At 36.9% G+C, this 18,012-nt stretch overlaps 1 protein-coding gene and 2 long non-coding RNA genes across 19 annotated transcripts in view; all 3 read right to left on the reverse strand.

The window, feature by feature from the left end:
• VPS13B (vacuolar protein sorting 13 homolog B) overlaps nt 1–18,012 on the reverse strand; it is a 434,621-nt gene that overhangs the window by 400,731 nt on the left and 15,878 nt on the right. The window lies entirely within an intron of this gene.
• LOC139587320 (uncharacterized) lies at nt 2,154–9,389 on the reverse strand. Its single transcript, XR_011678370.1, has 2 exons — nt 8,738–9,389; nt 2,154–5,994 (listed from the first exon to the last, which is right to left on the reverse strand). It is a non-coding gene; the product is annotated as an uncharacterized lncRNA (long non-coding RNA).
• On the reverse strand, nt 10,327–13,064 carry LOC139587319 (uncharacterized). The gene is made up of 2 exons (XR_011678369.1): nt 12,118–13,064; nt 10,327–12,003 (listed from the first exon to the last, which is right to left on the reverse strand). It is a non-coding gene; the product is annotated as an uncharacterized lncRNA (long non-coding RNA).

Genomic DNA, 18,012 nt, shown 5'->3' on the forward strand with positions numbered 1-18,012 from the left:
ACTAACTCAAGGGATGACTTTCAACATCAAATAAAAACAAAACACCTTCTTCCAAATCTGCGCCAATCATTTTGAGTAGAAAATATTTTTTATCCTTGGTCAAAGTTGCAATGAATAAGGACAGGTTTAAAACAAGGTAGGAAAGTGAGTGTCAGAAAGAAATGAAGTTGAGTGCCCAAGGGAAGAAATTACAAACATTCTGAAAGGAGCTAGAGAGACAGGACTGTTACTGTTTGTGCTCAACTGCAACTCCAGCCACGTGCAACAGGAAGAAATTAAAAACTGGACAACAGGATGGAGAAATAAGATTGAAAACAACTTGGGGGAAAAAATATGCGTGTGGGAAAGTAAAAAAAACTTTGGAAATACCCTCTAATCTCACATAATGCCAAGAAGGATAGCTCAGGGAACATTTAAGAAGAAAATACTGTATCTTGTTTCAAATCAAAACATGGGACAATATTTGTAACAAAACTACTGAATAACATCAGTCAAGAAATAAGAAGTTAAAAAAGAAATTAAACTCACAGACATATTCTATTATACCATTAATTCTTCGTTATTTTATCTATTAGTTTACATTGTGAGATCTGTTTTATAAATTTAAGTTTGACAAAAGTAATTACAAGTAACATACCATTAAGTCATCAACTCATTCAGGTTTCACTAACACTTATTTTACATGGTGTACACTGGTTACAGTGGTGGATAGTTATAGCGCCGTCAAAAACTAACCTAAGGTGTAATATTTAAAATACTATTAATTCATGTAAATGTAATTGCATTTGTGTCAAACTGAAAGAAAGCTTTTCTTGACTGATGCTTTTTATCTGCAGTCCTGAAGAGCAACAGATAATTTCATTAGTCAGAAGGCAAATCCCTCACTTTATAAGTAAGTCTTTCTGTAAACATTAAATAATACCAATAATTTAAGGACAAGGACAATCGAGGATCATCCACCCATGGCAATTGCCCAGGGATGACATTCATGCTGTGGCACCCTCCCGTGGCACAGACCATGGTCCTTTCCCTCCTGAATCCACCACACACAGACAGACACCCTCCATTTGTTCTATCCAGGAGGTCTCCTCACTATTCTCTTCTTTCTCCTTCTCCCTCAAACAGCCTGCAGACCAAATCTTTATCCCATATCTCACAAAGTAAACTGAACAAAGTTGCAAACTGTAACTATCACTTCTGAACGTGTCTTACATACCATTAAAATAAATATTCAAATATTGTTTTAAAAACTATGCTTGTTCAACAAAAAGTATTGAAACACACAGATTTCTAAAGTGTACTGGAAACATAAGGCTCTAAAACACATCACTTTCAGTCATGCTTTATTCTGAAATCTTGCCATAGTTCTTAAGACTTACTGATGTGGGAGGAGACCAAGTTCATAATTCATTGAACAAAGAGATTAAGTATTTGTTTTGTACTTTATAAGAAAAAAATGCATCTAGCTTTCATATAGTTAACAGGACTGAACACTTTTATTTCCAAATTTCCTGGCAAAGAGCGCAGGATGCAAAGAACCACACACCTCCACTTCACACTGAACAAATATTGAAACATTGAGTGCCTGAATAGTCCTTTTTGTGTGTGTGAGTCTCAAAATCAGATTGTAAGCAGTAATAAAAGGTTCAAAGAAACAATATACTGCATATGAAGGAAGTTACCACAGGACATGATTGTGGTAGTGCATCTTATTGATATGAGTCTTAACACAGCCACAAAAGGATATCTAAATATCCATGTTTTTAAATATATTGACTGTGCTCCCTACATTGTGACTTTCTCTGTTTCTGGAAACACCATGTGGCAGTTGGAATGTCATCCTAATCCTGCTTCCTCTGTGGAAGCACATAGGCATACTTATATGTGGGTAAATACTTGTACCAAATGATGAAAAGCAGTTTTTTACCCATATGTATTCTTTTTTTAAGCTATTCCATACTCCAACAAGCATTATAACAAAAAAAATACAGTTTAAGCAGAAAAAAAACCATATAAAAATAATTTAAAATACAATTAAAGACTTGTAATTTCAATGTGGTGGCTAAAAAAAAAAAGATGCAATAGGAGATAGACAACCTGTGGACCTGTGGGGTCCAATAGCTCTTTGAAAAATAAGTTAGTAACAACATAGATTAAGAAAAAATATTTATTCTGTTATGAAGCCAAAGGTTCATGCCAAATCATGACACAGGGTATTTTAAAGTTATCAATTGTATGTATAATTTTACAATTTTCATAAAAACTCTAGATGACAAAAATAAAAAACCCTAGTCACAGTACCATCATTTAACTCCTTATAAGTTTTACAACATAAATGTCAAAGCCAAACTTATCTACAAATTTAAGTTATGAGTACTTCATACAGATATACAGATGCAGGCTTACCAAAGTGTCTTCTGCAATTAAAACTTAATATGTTAACATTTAACCCAAGGATACTTTCACTTCTACTCTTCTCTTGTGGTTGAACTATAATCACATTATGTGCACACTTGCCCATCATAAACCTTCTGCTCCTATTTGAAAATGCACTATATTACAGTCCTTAATTACTTTCAGAAAATACTATTTCATTAAGGTGTTTTGGCAATGCTCATCATGTATATAAATAAGAAATGTATTTATATACATGATGAGCATTTACCCACAGTATATGTTGACATGCTTATAGCTAAACCAACACACAGCTACATGTGAGTTTTTGTCTGTATACTTACATATTTATAAACTTTAGCCTAATCTAATATCATTATCTATTATGTCATAACATATCATAACATAACATATGTCATAACATAACATATCATTGTTTCAGAACTTCTTTCATGAACAAAATGTCCCATAACTATCTCGATGGACAAAATTCATACTACAGATTTCCCCCTAGATCCAGTATGCAAATCAATTTTAGATAAGGAACACGGAGATCCCAAATACAGCACATTTTTTACAAGCAATATGTGTTCCTGTAATCAACTTTGCAAAATACTGTATGAATGGTTTTGGTGAGAAATATTAAATAAGTGACATTTGTCCACGTGACTTACAGTGTTCTACTTAGATAGAGAAAAAACTTTGTATTTAATCAAAAATTTTGCATGTTATATGCTTTAGGTCAGGGAGAAAAATTATGTCTGTTACTACTGCAACCAACATCCACAACCTTTCATAATTAACCCAGTAAATTACTGATCTTTACCTGCATTGTTTTTTCCCTCCACTCAAACTCACACTTCAACATGAAACATTTTCCTGCTATTTTCTTGATAAGGTTTTTAAACTTCCTGAAAGGTTTTTTTGAACTATACAGATATTTCAGGTTTTTTGGTCTAATAAAGGGAAAACATACAATTAAAAACACATCTATTAAGTAAGAATTGCTTGATTTAGAAAACCAAGCACAGCTTAGATTTTTCTTTAAAATGCAAGCCATCTTCACCACTACATCATTTTAGGTCAATCAGAACCAAAACATATTTCAATAATACATTCTTCTTGTATCAGACTGAAGATTTCTTATGCTCCATGCACAAAATCCCTCCAAATCTAATAGGCATGAAGCGACAGAAAAGACTAAACACATTTCTTAGTTTCTCCATGATAGGGCCAAGTGGTTTGGGTGTTTGTTTTTTTTTTTCCTAGAACAAAAGCTTTGCACTGCAATTAGCTGCTAAAGATAAACATAGCAGCTTTTCATTTGTTGAGAATTTTGATCAATGTAAATCACTGATAACATCACATCAGTTACCTCTGATTGATGTGCACAGCACAAATTTTCAAGGGGTCATATCAAGACTCCCTCATCACATTTACAGACAGCAACCATTTTCATTATTTACACATTCCTAGAATCAGAAAAGATCTTGAAGGCTAAAGTGGACACATAGGAAAGGCTGGGAATCACCTAGTTTCAAGCTACTGCACGTTATCAATTCTGATTTACAGCTGCAGAAAACAACCACAGAGAGTAAATCCTGGCAATAGTTTGGGTCCTCCCCCAGACGGAAAATGACCAAAGATGAGAAGAACATTTCTCTTTACACAGAACACCTGCACATTTCAAGTTTTTTGAACAAGAATAAATACTCACAAAAATATATTAACCACCTCTAAACTCAACTTCAGAAGTCCCAAAAACTGAGGGCCTCCAGAAGGATTTTTTGCTGACTGCTGCATCAGCAGCATGGAGGACAAAACTGCAGGAAATAAAGATAAAGCACCGAAAAGTAGAGGGTTTTTTCAGTTGAATGAAACAAAAACTCCAAGAGCTGCTTTTTGAGCCTAAAAACTGGGCATGTTCCACACAGCTCTGAGGAAACAAATATGCAGAAATAGATGGTGCATATCACATGCCAGAGGACCTGAACAGCACCAGTGTATTCATCACCTCTTTCTGGTCTCCACTCCCTTTATTCTGTCCCTCACTGCTCCTATGCAAATACTACACTTGGTTTAATACACTCTGTTTTGCTAAGTCCACCCAGCCACATTCACCCATATTCATACAATCAAAAGATATATAACTCATCTTAACTAATATCTCAAAGTATACACCAGCCACAGACCACTAGTCCAGTTGAGTCTTTCCCTAACTTTACTACTGTTAAAACTGTCAAATTAAGGTGTTAGGTGTTCCAACCTCTGGGCTAAGTTTGGAATACAAAATCTTCCTCCCTTTCCTCACGTCAGGAGGGAAAAGTGGGAAGTACACTATTTTTGCCTTCCACATTAAAGTTTCGCGTTGTTCCCCTGCTGCCCAGAGCACCAGCCCCGTGGCAGTGTATACATCAAAGAGAATCATAAAATCAACATGAGGAAGTTTTCTCTTGTACTTCCAAATATGCAAGGAGATGTTCCGTTTCCTAGGGCTGCTTAGCCCACAAACATCCAGAACAAGTTTTAGAAAAATGCTTCATAAGTCTACCCAAGAAATGCTTTTAGGTACCAGATTAATTTTTTGGGTGCCATATTTTAGCCCACAGAGGAAATGTGTCTAATCTAAAGGTTTAGGTAGCCCTTTAGATTAGGAAAAATTAGTTCAATTTATAGACATCTTCCTGTAAGAAAACCAGATGAGATGATGAAAAAGCTCCTGCTGGTGATAAAACCCTACTCATCCAGGATGGTAGGAAGCTTTTTCCATAATTATTTATTCTAATATTGACTACTGAGTAGTACCCAAAAAATAGCCAAAAAACTAGCAGATGATTAGAAATAAAAGTGAGATACCACAAGGATGACAAAATGCAAAGGAAAATGAAAGCAAAATGGTAGAAACAAAAACGCAAAGTACTTTTTAAAAACAGCATCTTTAATGCAAAAAAAAAATACAGTCTTCAAAGAGTGCAAGCCACAGCATGGCCAATCCCTTGGCTTAATCTAAGAAAGAAAAAAAAAAAAAAGCAGTAGACATTGCCCATATTCTCTGATATATCTCTTTTGCTGTGTAAAACTCAAATGTGTGGTTGTCTCTCTATAGGGTTTTAAAGGGATTGGAATTTACCAAGTAGCTTATGATACATATGTAAGTTTACTGAAATAGTTTGGAAGAAGTTATGAAAACTGGTCTCTGAACAACAGCCAAACCAAGGGCATGAGAAAATTCCCATTAACATCTTGCAGCAATACTTCAATCAACTACAAAATACCAAGTGGAACCGTACACAGTGATAGATCTTAGTTCCAGCATTATTAAATGGAAAAAGAAATCTCACCCACATTTGACAATGTAAATTTTAATTTGGCATCTGAATGTAAAAGTATGTCCAATAATATATTTTGATCATATAAAGACAATTACATACACAGCTATTACTAGATATGCATTAAATACTGCAAGACCCATAAAAGTTATTGGAAACAGGTTTTTCCCCACACTAATTTAGATGACTACCTTTTAAACCATCTTTATATCCCACAGCACAATGTTCAGAAACCAGGTGCCAGTGAGCAGCTCAGATACATCAGGAACAACTGGATATAACAGAACCACGTGACAATGTAAGTAGAATGAAGAAGCTATGTTAGAGCATTTCAGATAAGCAAGGAAAGGTATCTTTGTTACCTCTACATAGAGAGCAAGGTTTGGGGTTTCCTTTTCTCCCTCCTGCCCTTTATTTCTGGAGGAAGGAGCTTTGTTTCTCAGGCAAAAGGAGCCTGAGTTTCTGAGTTACTCTGCCCCAGTGTTACCTTTCAAGCAAAGTTTGGGACATTCTCCAAAGTGGGGTGGCAGGTCAGCAATGGGGAGAAACTAAATTCAATAAGCCTTTTGCTGAAATCCATACAGGTGGATTATTGTAGCAATATTACAAAATACCACCATGAGTGTGTAACAGCAGCTTGTTATGAGATATTCAGTATTTTCTTGAATAAGAGTACAACAAAACCAGCTACAGCAATCCATGCTCCCCAGAGAATCGCAAAGTACCTGCTACCCACATGGCATTCTGTGTAAATGCCATTAAGTACAGAATTAAAATAGTTAAGTACTTTCAAATTAATCTTTGGCCAAGCAAACTACTGGTTTCAGAGTTTCATTAAGAGCAATAATACCACAGCAACAAAACACACTCTGACAACTGGAGAAGCTGCTGTGCCACAGACAAGGTGAGGGAAGAGCCACGGCCAGCAGGGGTGAGATGGCCAGCCTTGGGAGAAAGGACATGGCAGACTTCTCAGCAGCTCCAGCAAGGACAGCAGCCCTGCTGTCCCCAAGCTGATCTCCTACAGTGACAAGCAGCCTTCTGCATGCCCTACAAAAGGCAGTGCCTGGCCCCAGCAAGAATGAAAATGAGGTGTCCACACAGCCAACACCAATAGGAAGCCAGTTTCAATAGAACAGCCTCTAAGCCCAGCCTCTAAACCCAGCCTCTAAACCCCAGAGCATTGTCTCTGAATTTCTATATGGACTAGAGACTAGTTTCAAAACTTGATAAGTTCATCAGTTTCATTAGGGACTTTTTCCAGCATCTTTCATGTAGCTAGAAGATTGTCTCAGCTGCTGTTACACAGGAATAAAAGAACTGATTTACTGATAACGTAACTCAATGTGCGGGGAAATTATATCTGCAGCCTCACACACACAATAATTAAATAAACAAACAAACCACCCAAAACCACACTCTGAAACCTCACTTCAACAAAATTCCAAGGTACATTTCTGCAAATAATTTGTCTTCTCCAAGTCTTAGACTATAGCAAAAAAAAAAATAATGGTGGAGAAAAATGTTTGCATTTTACATAGCTATTGTAATTTAATTTTTTATTTGAATTCATATTACAAATTCTCTATGTTAGAGAATGTCCAAGTCTCTCATAATACCATTCTCTGTGTTAAATGGAGCATATAGCTTTATTCTCATGGAAGGGGTGATTTTAATTAAGAAGCTAGGAAAGCAATGGCTTAATAAAATGGATCATAAATGGCATGACATTCCAGTGATGTATTGACCTCAGTCTTAAATATTTAACATTCTGGTGAGAATATAAAGTGGTTTTATAGATATATATGAGAAGCTTTGGATAAAACAGCGAGTATTTAAACAGCACGTGAAATAACTTTTAGAAATTAAAGCTCCCAAAAGAATAAATAGAAAAACACAACAAAAATAACATTCCAAAGAGGGTAAAGGAAAGGCAATTCTTCCTAAAATAAACTGGTATTCATTAAAAACTTCTTCATGTGAGAGTTTATAAACAATTTCATTTATAAACAAACCTATGATAAAGACTATTACTTGAATTTTTACTGCCAGAAAATTACGAACCTCAAAACCTCCATGCACACTATCTCTGCTACCAAACCAAAGTACTTTGAAACTCCCACAAGAAATTGTGCAAGTGTTCAATTTTTTTAAAAGTACGAGATTCATCCAAATAGAATCCAAATTTCAATTTTTATCACATAAATTTAACTCAACAAGACAGTACTATATAACTTATTTTTTCAGATAAATACTTCTCAATCCTTGAAACTCAATACCCTTGAAGAAATAACCATTTCTAACTACTATAAGAATTGGGAAAAGTTACCTTTGTATTCTAATCAGTTGCTATGCTAATTTTCAGCCTAGTTTAGATCAGGATTCTGAATAGAGCAAATATTTATAGAAACTGGTTCAGGACTGCAGAAGTTTCCAAGGGCTGATGGGGAGCGTGCTCATACTACGCGTGTCTCACACTCCTTTAATTAAAAAAAAATCAATTATGCAATAGTTCCGATAAATCTACATTCAAAATGAAGTAGAAATTGAAGCACTGTAGTTTTGTTAAACAAAAGAGGTAGTTGAAGCAGGGAAGGGGAGTTTGGAAAGGCAAAGAATAAGCTCAGACAGCAGAACAGCACCTTACAAAACAGCAAGTATGACAGCAAGTGGTGATGTGAAGTACATGGTGAAGAGAAAACTGAAAATAGGTTTAACTGCCTGAGAGCTCCTGAGAATAATTTTGATAATGTTGTAGCCTACCAAACTGCTATGTCAATATGCAAACTGACCTGCATGTCAATAAGCATTCTTTATCTCCTCCCTTCCACATCCTCCTGCCTGCTTTCCTACCACTGCTAAAACAAGATCTTAAACAGTAATGCAAGAACAAATGGAAAAAAAGTCTCCACACCATGCAAGACTGATGTGTTGCTCATCTAGAATCTTTACTGATTAATCAGTATATAATCAAAACCAAGCAGCACCACACTTCAGTATTTGCTTTTACATACATGGTGCCTTTCAGCATCAGAACAGATTGAGTCCTTTTTCTTTTGAACAGGCTGCAGATTGCAGTGAACTAAAACCAGAGCAAAGGAAATTATGTGTTTGGGAATATACCTGTGTTTCTTAAATTGCAAGAAAAAAGAGGATAACCTTGCATGAACAAAACCATTTCTTACTCAGTAACAGCAGTAAAACTGACATGAAGTTATATTCAAGAAATAAATATCAAGATGTGATTAGTGCAAGAAGTTACATCAAGTCAGCACAAATGACAGGATCATACCACACTTGAATTCATTACAAGAGTGTTCAATGATGAAAAAAATCATGTACAAAGGAAGCTTTAACAATATTATGACCTGCATGTGTTTACGAGGCTACTTTATCAATCACTTAAAGCATTACATGTCTCCTTAGAAACAGCAATGAAAACTAAAAAGAGCAGAACAATCACTTAAATATGTCCTTGCTTTCTACCTCTATAAGATTGTTATGCACAAGCCTTTTGCACAAATCCAATAGATTCTTTTTTTTAAATAAAAAAACAAAACTATAAAATAACAGTATGTGACATGTTAAAGACACAAGTATTACTGTCAGGAGTTTTATTTGGGTAAAGATAACCAAGAATATTACAGTCATAAAATGTAAAATGTCATACACCAGACCTTTTAGATGGGCAAAGCTCACAGGTCAGGCATCAAAAACACTAGGACAGAAAAAAAGAGAACTTAATGGTTAAGATCATTTTATGATGAGGCAAAAGGAAGAGGCAAGAATGGAACAGGTACACATGTGCTGCTGTTTTGAAGCAGAGCAGTACAGGAAAAATTTGAAAAAAGAAGGACACCACCACTTGAAAAGCTCAGTTCCAGCACACCATGCTTCCTTAATGCTTCTGCTGGAGTGGAATGTCACAGGCAGGGGATCTCTTCATAACTGCTAGCTGCAATTCTCTCAGCTTTCTCTCTCCTTGTGGCACTGGCCATCATTTATATTGGAACTAGCAAACTGCCTATCAGTTGTTTCCCACAAAAGATGAGAAAGGAGCACTTTAGATTGCTCTCTGCTGAGGAGAACTCAGAAGCCTATTAAATCCAAAAAAATGAAATACCAGTGTCAGCAGATCATAAAAAATACTTGAAGAGCCAGAATCCATCTTCTATTAACAAGCAACACCCACAGAACTCATACCAGTCCCACTGGTGGAAAGGACAGGATAGGATCTTGGCATTAGTATAACCATGAGGTTGGTTTAACAATGTGTAAAGACATTGAGTGTTACTTTCAAATTAACTTCAGTTTACCTTTAAATATAGTCAGCCTCTTATAACTGCACCCTAAACTAAGAATCTGTGGGCCAGAATCATCAACCTCAAGCCACATCCAGCACAGCCAGAGGGAAGATGAGCACTCGTGAGAGGGCAGCTCTGAGGCAAGTCTGTCCCTCACTGGATCCTAACATACAGACCAATTCACTGAGTCAAGCTCTAGAGGTCTCATAACCTTGATACTTGCTTTTAGTACAAGATCAAGAGGAAAAGTGGTGGAAAAAGAAACATTTCATTGGAAACATCAAAGTTCACTTTCAGACTTCTGAAAAATTGTATTTTTATTATTTCTATTTCAAATAAAGTTTTCCAACATTACTGAAAGCAGCATAACTTTATTTGTCAGATGAAAGTACTCTGCTGTTTCACACACAAAAAAGCATCCACCTGAAAACAAAAATGTGGCCACAAGACACACAAGCTCCGAGTGTAGCCAGTTCTCTCCCCCAAAAGAACATCTCATGGCGGTGCCCTCTAATCACGGGATTCATGGACCTTATTAGGCACTTGAGAGAAACGATAGCAATGCTGCTGAGGAAACACATCCAGGAACACAGCCCAGAGAAGAGAACCAGGCATACAAGCTACACTTCACACTCAAGAGAGGAGCAGTTCAATTAGATACAGCTCAATACTGAGTAAGACCAAAAATGTGAGGGCCCTGCTTTGACATGCAGAAAAACACTGCCCTGTACTGTTCCAAATGCAGTATCTTGTTTGGGTTTGTTTTTTTTTTTTTCCCAAGACAAAAGAACCACTAAAAACACAATTTTGGAGAAATTATGGTTGCATAAAAAATGCCAGAAGTAAAATGACTGGGTGGCTATAGCATATTCTTTTTTCAAGTTGATGGATTATACAGACATCAGTAGAAGTGAATCTCTGACTTTCCTACAGCTAGATGCACTTGATTTTACTTGACTGAAAACAGAAGTGCTTAAATAATTGGTATATGGGTAATAAACTACATTTTTATAAGCCACATTTGTGAGAGGAATACTCTTTGATATGCAATAAATGAAGAATAGATTGCAATATCGTGACCTTTAGATTACAGTCCTGAGAAGGGAAAGTTAACTGCAGAAAATTTAGCATCATCAACAACTAGAGGATTTCAGATGAAAAGAACCGTGCATACACATAAGTAGATAAAAGATATGTCCACCATAAACTCCATGTCACACAACTGCTTTCAACTTTTATATGGATAAAACAACCATACTTCATTTTAGTACAAGTCAAGCAAAGTAGAACATCCTTAACAGAGCAGGAAATGAAGTTTTAGTCACTGCACAAAATAAATCAACAAAAATGTAATGCCTGTTGATGACAATGAAACCACTAGCATATGCACTCAGGACTCTGATCTATTCTGTCCACCAGATGCTCTCTCTTTGTGAAAGGCTGGTAAAAAGAACTAGAGAGTTCATTGTGGCTTAAGCAGATTTTTTTCATGCTGTTAAGTATTTTTCTAAAGTTTTACTGCAAAATCTTAATGTTCTTAAGGATCATAAGCAAGTATAAACGATGAACAACTTATAACCCACAGGCCATATGCAGTATGGCAGGACAATTCATCTAGCTTGTTCCCTTTGGCCGCCTCTCCCGAGAACCTCAGCTGCATACCAGATGACTGCAGTGAAGCAGGCAGTCTGCTCCCCACAACCATTTTATCTAGGGGGCTTGTAGCCTCTCCCCCATCATATAATAAGCCCATCTTTAAATCCATGCTGGGAGAAGGGTTGAAGAGCTTCCAGGAAAGATGTCCACTTCCCACTGCCAGAACAATACATTTATCCCACAAAATCATCGCTGTCCACATCTGAGGAACATATGGGAAGAAGACCATCAAGAACAGGCTGAATGAGTCATATGTAGTCAGCAGTACACTCCTGTCTGCCCTCTTTCTCAGGTCTTCACCAGGCCCTGCTGGGTAAAAACTGCAGGGTAGAAAGCTTAAAACACCTGGAATCCAGTAAAGATACAGGAAGGCAGAGACTTCCAGAAGGCAGCAGAACTACACACATATACAACACAATCCAGATGATACTCACCTACAGAAAGTGCTCCAGAAGCTGTGAAATATGACACTCTCCTACCACTAGGAATAGAAAACAAACCTGAGAGCAGCCCACCCACCCAAGGACTGAAACACTGCCATCAACTGTGCTCCTCATAGCCAACAGCAGAGCAACACTGACTGCACTGATCAGGAGACCTCTCACCTCCTAGAACTGCATGCAAAACCACTGCAGTTCTTTGAAAAGTAGTCCCACATTACCAGCACACTTTAGAATACCAGGACCAATGATCTTCAGGTTGAGTTCTAAGTAATCACATATTACTGCTGCTGTTGATTAGTTTCTGGAAACCCTAAACTAATTTGAAATATTGAATAATGCTGAGAGGTTAACAGGTCTAACAGGCTTTGAAATCTAATAAAACTAAAAGACATTTTCAGCTTTAACTGAAAATACTTGCAAATCTAATAACTCAGTTTACGTGACAAAATCTTTCAGAAGAATGATTACACATATAAAATAAAAAAGGAAAAGCAGCTTTGCATTGTTCGTCCTCCAATTAGGTGCAATACCTAAGGACTTTACTGAAAATTAAGGATAACTTCATAGCATTCTCTGTAGACCTTTGCACGTGTAAAGGAAGCCAAGTGGATCTCCTGAAGCCAAGGTGAGGGCCTCAGAACACAGTTTCTTAGCAAGTCAGTGGCAGAACCATTAAACAAACATGCCAGAGGAGAGGGAAGAAAAAAAAATCATATTTCTCAATAGAGGAATCAAGTTTGTTCAATTTTCTCCAGAGGCAAAGAAAAAAATATTTACATTTGAAGTTCACACTTTTCTAATAGTTGGATGGTCCAGAGTATTGCCAATAACAGAGTGCAATTTCCCTCAGGTTCTATGGCCTGTAAAGAGGCAAAGACAATGACTTTTCCTTAGAAGAGAAAGCATACATTTAAATCTGAAAATTAATCCATTCTTTTGGAAGACATGAAGCTCACCAGAATTGAATTTATTTTAATCCATAAGTTTTCAAAATAAAACACAATCTACATCAGTTGCACATCAAAATTACTTAGCAGGAACCACTCTTCAAGTGCAGGTATCTCAAAGTAAGTGACAAGCAATAGGTGAGAAAAGCGAAATTCTTTTGCTTAAGCTGTATCTAAGAATTTATAATTCAGTGATAAGCTTTTAGAGAAAATACTACTCCTTCCAAAAAGAACAAGCTATAATTCCAGAGTATGCTTTGCACTGAAAGAATTAAGAGTATTTTGTCTTTTGGAATTCTAAGATCCTTTTACCAAAGGTGAACAAATTGCAGGATTTTTCCACTACAAAATCTGTAATCGTGCCCGTTCTCAAATAGTAGGTTCTGCCATAATGAGGAGCTAAAACACATTCCAACAAATTTATCTATGCTTTAATCTATCAACAAATGAGGAAAAACTACTTCCTCTCCAAGGAAATATTTTTTACATGCATTACCTCACCTCATTCCCCATTAAACCACACAAATCCAAACTCTTCACCCAACTACATGAAACAAAGCTGGATTGTAGGGGTCTGATTTGAAGTCAGCTGGATTGGGACAAATCTGGAATTACTCCAAAGTAAATCAACTGAAGTAATCCAGACCTATACCGGGAAAGCGGAATCAGAATATGATCCTAAACTTCTAGGAATTATGCCAAAGATGATATATAAACCCTTTCTCTCTGTACCTGGGAACAAAGACACTGACTATTGGCATTACATTTCCTTGCTCTAAGTAGGTCAGGGAAAAAATTGAGTAAAGATCAGTAAATGGACAGGGATTACTCTTAATCTTCCTACTTTATACAAGTGTTTCAACACATCAGAACAGGTCATCTGTACTTAATAAAGACAAATACACCATTCACATGTTAGTACTTTTATCTGTCTTAGTAAAGCTATTTTATGGAACAAACATCAGCAATGCTGTGGTATCTGAGTTTCAACTCTAACATTGCAGAAATTACTGTGACTCTCTGTTCCTGTGCAAGTGGGTTCCTTTCCAAGATTCAGGAGTACATCCCATGAGATCACTCCCAAATACTAATTTACTGAATTAACCACAGCAAAGAAGAAACCAAACAACCCTTTCTACCTGGTGCACCACCATGAACAGTGAAGACATCCTGTAGCAACCTTGTTTTCAAAGCAGCTAGTGTAGGTTTAAACCCTGAGCTAACAGCAGATGCAAATTCAGACTCATCAGTGATACGCCAGCTTCTGCTCTCCAAATGCTTGGTACACACCAAAGGGAAGTAAAGGGACTGTGGCAGAGAGGAGCAGATCTGCTGTCTGGCTAGCACAGACCAATTCAGTTAGCTTCCTCTCCAGGACTATCCTGCAGTACAGTTCCTCAAATAGATGAACTCTTGTATCACCCTCCTTTCTGTCTCCATGGATAAACTCCCAACCCATAAACGTACAAAGAGAACACTTGTAATTATTTTGAAAATTCTAAGTGTTGGAATTGAGGTTACTCACATATTTCAAAAATCATTATATATTAACACACAAGCTTCTGGCAAGGTGATGTGCTATTTTCCCTGCTAATTTTGATGTGACAATAAAAGCATGACATACAAAGCTGAAGAATTATCTTCAAGGGGGACCTGTATCAGGAATGAACACCCAGAAGACCTGAACAGCCAACAGCCCTGTCATCTTCTGGAGGTACCAAAAGGCGACAGTTTGACAAAGTCTTCTTGAGCACTCAAAGTAGATTTTAGAAAATTCCTGTACACAGACACACAAACACTCTTTGTACTCACACATATTCCAGAGGCAATAAATATTTTAACACAGGTAAACTCATCTGAAAAATATAAGCATATGCAAATCACTAGCATTAGTTAAATTAGCTAGTGATATTAGTAGGTTTTTTTACCTACTAACCTGCTGACTATTCAGGTTTTTTTCCAGAAATATAGCATATTAAGTCACTCTAAAAGCAATTCTATTGCATTCACATTCAAATCCACAACTCTGAGACCCACAACATACGCCATAGTTCTAAAATAAAAGTTAAATTGGTCAATGCTGCATTAGCTCTAATATTTAAATTCTGCCATCCATTTCCCTGCTATAATGGTGCCTTCCTGTATATAATTCCTTCAAGTCCCTAGCAGCACAGCCACTCCACCAAAAAATTACTGGATACCATCATGGCTGATACAGAACAAAACCATAATTTACATTTCAACAATGCACTTTCTAACTGGTGCTTTACAAGGAGTTCAACCTGACATTCAGTTTCCAAGTTCACTTTGCAGCCTAGAAAGCTCTTGCCTATCACCCCCTCTTCTCCACAAAGCATTCAGGTGATTTGCTGTATAAAAAACTGTAACACTCACACTCTTGAACTTTCCTGAACACAGCTGTACAATGTAGTATAAAATAGTCTGGGGTCTGCAGCTTTCTAGTGATCACAGAACATGTGACAATGGTCTATTAAAGAACTCCAGAAAAAAACAAAGGTTTTGTTTGAGGGAAGCAAGTTAAATATACACTGACTACCATTCAGCTGGGTTTGTGTCACAGTACCTGCCCACAAAGCAATCAGAAAATGGCTCTTGCCTGCTCTCACTGCCCTATAACTGGATTAACATGAAATTATAACCAATGCAAAACTGTTTACCTATGTACTTAGTGCAATCCATATTTCCTGTCCTGTTCCTTCTTACCATCAAGCAATAATGAAATCAAGTCAGAAGGAAAGGCATCTTTAATAGGCATAAATACAAATGCACACACACACACATATATATACACACCCACACAAATGTTTGCCCCAGAAGGAGCTCCAACAGCAGTGCAGTACAACAGGTAAGTGGGTGGGGTTGCTTTCTCACTTGTTAAGTAACATCACAATCCCCCAAGCAAAGGAATCTAGAACTACTAAGTAGAAAATAAGGAGCTACAGCTTTAAACAAGTAAAAGGAGGAACATGGGCTTCCTCTGAGACACTCGTCTCCTCCACACAGGCAACACCACTGAAACTGTCAGCATTTGAACTACTTCACAAGCAAAGTGGGAATTGTGCAGATTTTAAGTGTGAAAAGATGTAAGAGGCAGCTCACTGGAGTGAAATCGTATTGCAGGCCAGAAGTCGTAGAGAGATGAGCCTCAGAAACAAGATGCCTCATGCTGAGAAGAGATGCACCTGCTTTAGGTTAAAACCAATAATACTTATTTTTTAACCCAGGCATTTGGCATGGGTTTATTAGTTTTCATGTGCATGAATAATGAGAAGCGTGTATATCTGGGGGTCAAACAGCTCTTGGCTTACATAATTTGATTTCCAATTTTTCTTTTTTTTAATGGAGCATGACTTAGCAGTGGCAAGTTGCAGTCAGATTCTAGAATTAATTTTATAGAATGCAATGGAAGCAAAACTAAAAAAGGAGGGGGAGGGGAGACAGAGATAAATGGGTTTTCTGTTACTTGTGCCCTATTTGATAACAATATGTTTAACAATATACAAGTCTCCACAACTAAGACATGGGGAAATGCTTCAGTCAGAACACATTCCCAAGCACAGCTTGCACCTTCTATGCCAACAAATCTCTAAATCTAGTACACTCCAGTTCCAGGAAAAGCCTCATAGGTTGCTATCTAGCTCTTCTTTTCAGAAGCAGTAGCCCATGTGCAACAAGCTGATAACACTTCAAATTTCAGCAAATGAAAATAAATATTTTCCATCACCAAAGACAGTGTTGAAAAAAAATGTTTATAAACATTTTTTGATTTAAAACTAAATTTTGAGATTTTGAATTCTCACTATGCTATTTCCCAAACAACTCAGTTTTGAAAATGAACCCATTCTACTGCTTCACTTTCTATGTTGCGTTACCAATGTTAAAATTGCCAAGTGCATTGACACAGCATTGCAATATAGACACCATGTCTTGGACGCTCTCTAGTCCCAAAACACAACTCTTGGAAAAAAAATACAGCACTAGCTATAGTTCAGAAAGATCAGTAGGTCAGCTGATAGTTACTCAATTTATAATTTAGTGGAATGAGACTGATCAGACAAGCACACACTTAGACAACACATGGATGAGTGAAGAGATTCCAGAAAGAAGAGGAATCAACTTCTACAGCCAAGAATCAAAGCACAATTATAGTTAAACTGGAATTCTAAGTAGGAAGGAGGAACCTAGCTAGGAAGTTGGTGCCCACAGTTTAAGTATTTTAAAAAACCCAACCACAGTAAAGAACGGGCTAAGAAAAAAAAAAAAAAGGAAATTATAAAAAATAAAGCAGTGAGAACCACAGATTAATTTAGGAGTGCCTGCCCAAAAGAACAAGGCTTTTAAAAAGTACAAATCCAAAACATGTCACATAAAGCACTGATTTCTGCTGAAATACAAGGTGATCCATAAAACAGCAAGCCCCATATCAATATCTATTTTAGAACAAACCCATGCAATACTTGTGTTTTAGTAATCTGCTCAGAAAATATTTTCTTCAAAGCATAGGAGAAAATAATAGTGTATTGAACTACTAGGTCTGAAATATTATGACTGATTCAATAAATTCAGCCCTATGCAGGGTTCCCAAAAAAATATACATACATGGAAAACTACTCCAACCGCTCCACCAAAATAAGTGAGACATTTCTCAGCTATTCAGGTGTTCCAAGGCAAACAAGTAGAATTCCCCATGTAAGCATGCTACCCTCACCTGATTAAACAATCTATTTAGAATTACCTGTGAATATATGAAAGCTTAAAGGATCACCAGCACTACCCCAAAAAAATCTACCCTTCCTGTCTTGGGGTGACTTCACATCCATCGAATTTCTTTAATCTCTTCTCACTTAACCCATTTGTCCATTTAGGAGCCCCAGCATTCCTTCACATATTACACCCATGCCCATTATCCTTTCCTCTT

The sequence above is a fragment of the Agelaius tricolor genome, unplaced genomic scaffold (assembly GCF_023055355.1).
Source record: "Agelaius tricolor isolate 1412-34295 unplaced genomic scaffold, bAgeTri1.0.p SCAF_2, whole genome shotgun sequence".
In the NCBI taxonomy this organism is placed as follows: domain Eukaryota; kingdom Metazoa; phylum Chordata; class Aves; order Passeriformes; family Icteridae; genus Agelaius; species Agelaius tricolor.